Below are 6,000 nucleotides of genomic sequence, written 5' to 3' on the forward strand. Positions count from 1 at the left end.
AGACGGCATATGGTGAGAGTCATTGCAGAAGCAATAATATGGACTGTTGTGTAATTGTTAAGCATCAAACTTTTATTTTAACTCACCATTGTAAAAGGTAGAAGAGAACAGCTAGTCTGACGTCTACATTTCATGCACATCACATTTTCTTTTCTTCACTTTAATACTAAAGGACTTGGTTTTTAGAGTACTTGACTTCTAAACGACTCAAAACTCCCATCTCTACTCTTCACACTTCTTAACTAATGTGCTCACTGTTATCTGTAGTACACTCCCAAATCCCTCTATATGGGTAAGATTCTTAAGAAAGAGTAATGCATGATGTTTTTATTTACAGATTCTTCATCAGGATAAATCCAGAGCACAGCAAGTGCAACTGGATGGTCCAGGTTAGCAGAAGAACTGGGACGGTGGTCCAAAGAAAACACGAGTCCCTCAATCAATCCACACGGCATCGTTCATCAGGGACTTCACTGAGTTTGACTGGAAGAACAACTAATACCAGGTGAGACTGTTAACTGTTACCTTCAATACTTGCATACTCTGGGTTATTGTCGTTCTAAATCCCACTTTTAACCCCAGGTAAAGGAACATTTTAAAAATTTTAGTTTAGAAATGTGGTTATCAGCGCTTTTTACCAGGGGCTCAAAACAGTTCAGAAATGCACAATTAATTACGTTATTTGTGTATTTATGAACTATGCTCAACTGTAAAGATCGTATGGTCCAGGGCTTTAAAGAAGCCAGTTCGGGTGGCTAGTTGGTGGTCGCAGCTTGTCTATTAAAGGGGTCATGACGTGTTTTTTTCTTTTCTTTTATTATGTTCAGTGCTCGAAGTTTCTTGCGTACCGCTTAGGCATGTGCCGGTATTCGGTAATGCGATAAATCGTGGTAATGAATATGCACGATATTGTTATCGTGGGCACTTCAAAATACCGTGAAAAATAATAGATCAGAATTTATATTAATAGAACGCGTATTAGCTTATTTTCCATCAACCGCTTAAACAAACACTGCGTATGCTGCGCGAAATACGTGCGCACTCTGATGTAAACAATCCCCACATGTATTAGCACTGTGTGCATGCGGCGCAGTGCGCACTCTATTCTAATGTAAACAATCCTCACATGGAGAAGAAGCATGGCGGAAGGAGGAACGCTGCCGACGATTATCCCCCTTCTAAAAGCAGGGCTGTCAATACGCATTCAGCGTGAGACTCACGCAATTTATACTTTTCAAACGCTCTCGCGCCACATGCAGTTTCTCACGCAGAGAAAAATCGCGGAGCAAAGAGGACACGGAGACCGACAGACTAGACAGAGCAGGTTATTATGGTATGAAAACAATTCTCAGCTCTCATGTTCTGTCCATTTTATTACGAAATTCAGACAATAAATACTGTTTTGGTGCTTGTAAATGCGACTTGACAGATCACTGTAGCGCCTCAGTTCAAGCAAACCGATCATCTGTTACTTTTTATTTAAAGATACAGTAGGCTACAACCTATTTTTTACAGTCTATGGCTACAATTTACCGAAAGGTATAAATGCCTCATACATAATATCGATCATTCAGTGTTTTTCAACCACGGGAAGAGGTCAATAAAACTGCAGGTGAACAATTATGTCACAGAACGTTACATTTACCTCAGGAAAGCCATTTAATGACCAACACGTTAGTTGACTAGAAAAAAATAGCTATAGAGAGGAGTATTTTGCTAAATATGTGCACTAGGCTATATTACATTTGTATTATATTTTTACTTGTGTCATAATTGTTATTATAATGAAAACCAAATTATATTTAATTTAATTAGTTAATTTTTAACCTTTAATAATACCAGCTAATAGGGCTCTCTGTATGTTTACAGCATTATTTGAGATATATTTTTTCTTGAGAAAAATTAACGTCTATCTACTGTAGCCTACCTAATATTTATCCAAAAAGTCAATACTGAATCAAGATTGAAATCATATCCCAAGAATTGAAAGCGTGAAAATTGTGTAAAATTCTATTTAGTTACCAAATGTTTTGAGAATCACTATTGTAATGCAAGTAGTTTTTTTTCTACATCCCCCCACCAATCCATCCATTTCTCTTGAGCAATTAAAATACCGTGATAATACCGTATACCGTGGTAAAAGCTCAATCAATTAATCGCAGCATGAAAAGTTGATACCGGCACATGCCTAGTACCGCTACTTCTCGCATGTAGCCGGTACTCTACCACTGACAGAAAAAGCGTCAGTGTCACGCCCATTTCACATATACTCCGTTTGCAATGCGTATGCGGAGCTTATTTTTTTCCCGCACCCATATTAACAGGTTAGAGCTTTCATCACGCGGATGCGGTCCGGCAATGCGTTCCAGGAGCGGTCCATATACAGCAGTCCAACGATCGTTTCCACACCGAGCCTATTTTTGCTGTGCTGCACGCGCTGAATTAAAGTGACAGCGCGTGGTTCGTGGTCAAAATTAACACAGAATATGACATTATATATAATTTGTATTATTTAAAATTATTTTTAACATTTAAAAACAGACGTTTTCAAATTCCAAAGCTTGCAGAAGGTTCCTAATGGCAATACTGACTTTACAGCTATACAGCTTTCCTGGTAGCCTTGAGTAAATTAACTTGTCTAAGAAAATGATTCATAAAACGTATATATATCTGTTGAGCCTATGTTTACTTTCGTCATTGACACAGACGAAAATGAAAAGACTAAGTTCAGCTTTAGGAGGGGAAGAAATAGTCCAGGATAAGAAGACTGAGAGAAAATAAATATGAAGATGAGGAGAGAGCAGGTAGCCTATTGATAAATAATCTAATGAGACAAGGTTTTAAAGATAGCCTATTTCTTATAATTTTTTGGCCTTCAAAAGTCCTAAATTGCACATATGTAGATCAGAGAAATCGTCTCGGGTTACGTATGTAACCCTCGTTCCCTGAGTAGGGAACGAGACGCTGCATCGATACTCGATACTTTGGGGAATGCCCTCGGCATGACGCGTCTGAAGTCTGTAATGGAACTATTCCAATCTTGATTGGTGCTCGTCACTCGTGACGTTGCATGTGACGGTGATCCGGAAGCTATAAAAGGACAACGGAACATAGCCGTATCAGCTTTTAAAGGGTCGAAGCAAGTCGTTCTCAGGAGCACGAAAAGTGAGGCCGAGAGATGCAGCGTCTCGTTCCCTACTCAGGGAACGAGGGTTACATACGTAACCCGAGACGTTCCCTTTCGTAAAGGGAACTCCCGCTGCATCGATACTCGATACTTTGGGGAACGAATACCCGCGCCGCCACACTGAGAGACCCTGCCCTGGTGTGAAGCAATCTGGCACACTCAAGACATGAGAACTTGTGAACCTGGTGTAGAGGACAGATCCAGACTGTAATGTTTGATGAAGGTGTGTGGGGAGGCCCAGCCAGCGGCATCACAGACCTCTTGAAGAGAAACCCCTGCTAGCAAGGCTCTAGAGGATGCCACTCCTCTGGTTGAGTGAGCTTTTATCAGGAGAGGTGAAGGCAGATTACGCACCTCGTAAGCTGAAGAAATAGCCTCTACTATCCACTTGCTAATAGTCTGTTTGGAGACCGGGGAGCCCTTCTTGGATAACCCAAAACACACAAACAGCTGGTCCGACTTCCTCCAGCCCGAGGTCCTATGTACATAGGCCTCAAGAGCTCGGACCGGGCATAACAAGTGTAATTTAGCTTGATCAGCCGACACATGCGGTGGAGGATGAAAGGCCGGAAGGATTATAGACCGTGCCACATTCGTGGGCACCTTAGGCACGTAGCCAGGTCTAGGGTGGAGAATGGCTCTCACTCTGCCAGGAGAGAACTCGAGGCAAGAGGGAGCCACAGATAGCGCCTGCAGGTCGCCAACTCGTTTCAGGGAAGTAATAGCGAGCAGGAAGGCTACCTTAAAGGATAAAAATTTCTCAGACACCTTATCCAGGGGTTCGAAGGGTGCCAGGGATAAACCTTCGAGGACCACTGCCAGGTCCCATGTGGGGACCCTAGGCTGGATAGCAGGCCTCATCCTCCTGGCTCCACGAAGGAAACGAATTATGAGTGGGTGTGTCCCCAGCGTGCCCACCCCTAAAGGCGTGTGGAAGGCTGATATAGCCGCCACATAGACCTTAAGCGTGGACGGGGAGAGCCCGTCAGAGAAACGATTCTGGAGGAACTCCAGTACTGAAGCCACTGGGCAGTTAACTGGGTCCAACTGATGTTCTCTGCACCATAAAATAAAAATTTTCCATTTAAATGCATAAAGTTTCCTCGTGGAGGGGGCTCTAGAGTTTAGAATGGTCTCAACAACCTCGGTTGAGAGACCAGAATTTATGAATTGGTCCCCCTCAGGGGCCAATCCAGTAGCTTCCTGGGTTACAGCCAAGGGTGAAATATCATGACCTTGGGCTGAAGAGGGAGGACCATCCTGATCCGGATTCACCGCGGAAGGCCTGCCAGAAGGGCCCAGATTTTTGGAAGCCATATTTGGGCCTGTCAGTACAGGGCCACTAAGGGTAAGCTGATCCCGTACTGCTGAACCCTCTTGTACTCTAGAACCCCTGGGGGCAGAACAATCGGGGAAAGTATACACAGACATGGCCTCAACCATGTCTGTATCATGATATCCAGACCCAGCAGAGCTGGAAGAGCATGGGAGAGGTGGCGCAGAAGGTGGCCGTCCACATGAAGGGGAAACAGGAGCACCTCTGACAAACCGACCTCCATCCCGGCTAGAGCCAACTTGGGGTGGAGTTCGAAATCCCCGGGCTGCAGCCCCTGCCTCGACAGGATGACTGCCCCCTCCTTGATCAGAGAGACCACCGACATAGTGTCTGTCAAAAATAGAACCTAATGGTCTCTCTGAAGTTTCCTCAGACCCTGTGTTTCCAACACAGGTACTAGGAGCAGGAACCATAACTTCCTCCCCATGAACAGAAAACGAGGGCATGTGCGCGTAACTCTGGTCATGCGGAGTGGGTTCCATCTCGGGGAAAACCCATTGGTCCTGAGCCACTACTACAGGGCCCCCATGTACAGCAGGCCAAAGAATAGTATGTTGAACACTGCTGCCAGCGAGCCCACTCTTTGATAAGGTCACGTAGTGGTGGCCTGGCCTAGCTTGATATACATGACTATGGTAAGGAAGATGAGTGTCTGAGCTGGAGACAATTGTGTCTGCATCATGACTATAACCTACACCGCCCCCAGGAATCGGTTTCTCTGAAGAGGCAATGGTGATTTTTCCTATACTCTGAGCCATATTCCCGAGCACCTCACGAGACTCGGAACAACACCTCGGTGTTGAACCGTCTGCTCTAGTAGTCAATGGACAGGAATGAGGATGCCCTGAAGACTCCATGGAGCTAGGACAGTGACCATGCATTCCGAGGAGGTGCGGGGATACAATACTAGGCCGAATGGAAGAATCCGGAACTGATGTGCTTTTCCCCCAAAAGCAGATCTTGGAAACTTCCCGTGATGGGGTTAGAAGGGAATGAGGAGTTAAGGACCTTGTGGATCTATCACGACAGACCAGTCCTCGGAGCTGGTCTGACTGACAGTCGGAATCTTGAATCTGAACCCCCTCGGAGGTTGATCCATTACCCTGAGATCCGAAACAAGGCCTTACTCCCCTTCCCTCACAGGAACTATGAAGTACCGGCTGTAGAACCCGGGCTCCCGAAACCGAGGAAGAGCCCACCTTGAGGTTTCCTTTGTTAAGAGAGACTAGATTTCTTGTTCCAAGAACCAACCCTGCTCGGGGCTGGCAGACATGTGAACCACCCTTAGTAGATACTATTTGTATATCAACTGCACTGTAAGCAGGACCCTCCAGGCTATATTTTGAAGACCCCTCGGGGTGTCTAAATATGCTATTATGGGGACCAGTCCCTCGAGACTGGCCTTGGCTAAAAGTGTTCAAATGGTTTCGGTGACCTGAAGCAGCAAACTGGCAGGGACTAACCGAAATATGCTCTC

This window comes from Scardinius erythrophthalmus, assembly GCF_964197995.2.
Source record: "Scardinius erythrophthalmus genome assembly, chromosome: 11".
Classification (NCBI taxonomy): domain Eukaryota; kingdom Metazoa; phylum Chordata; class Actinopteri; order Cypriniformes; family Leuciscidae; genus Scardinius; species Scardinius erythrophthalmus.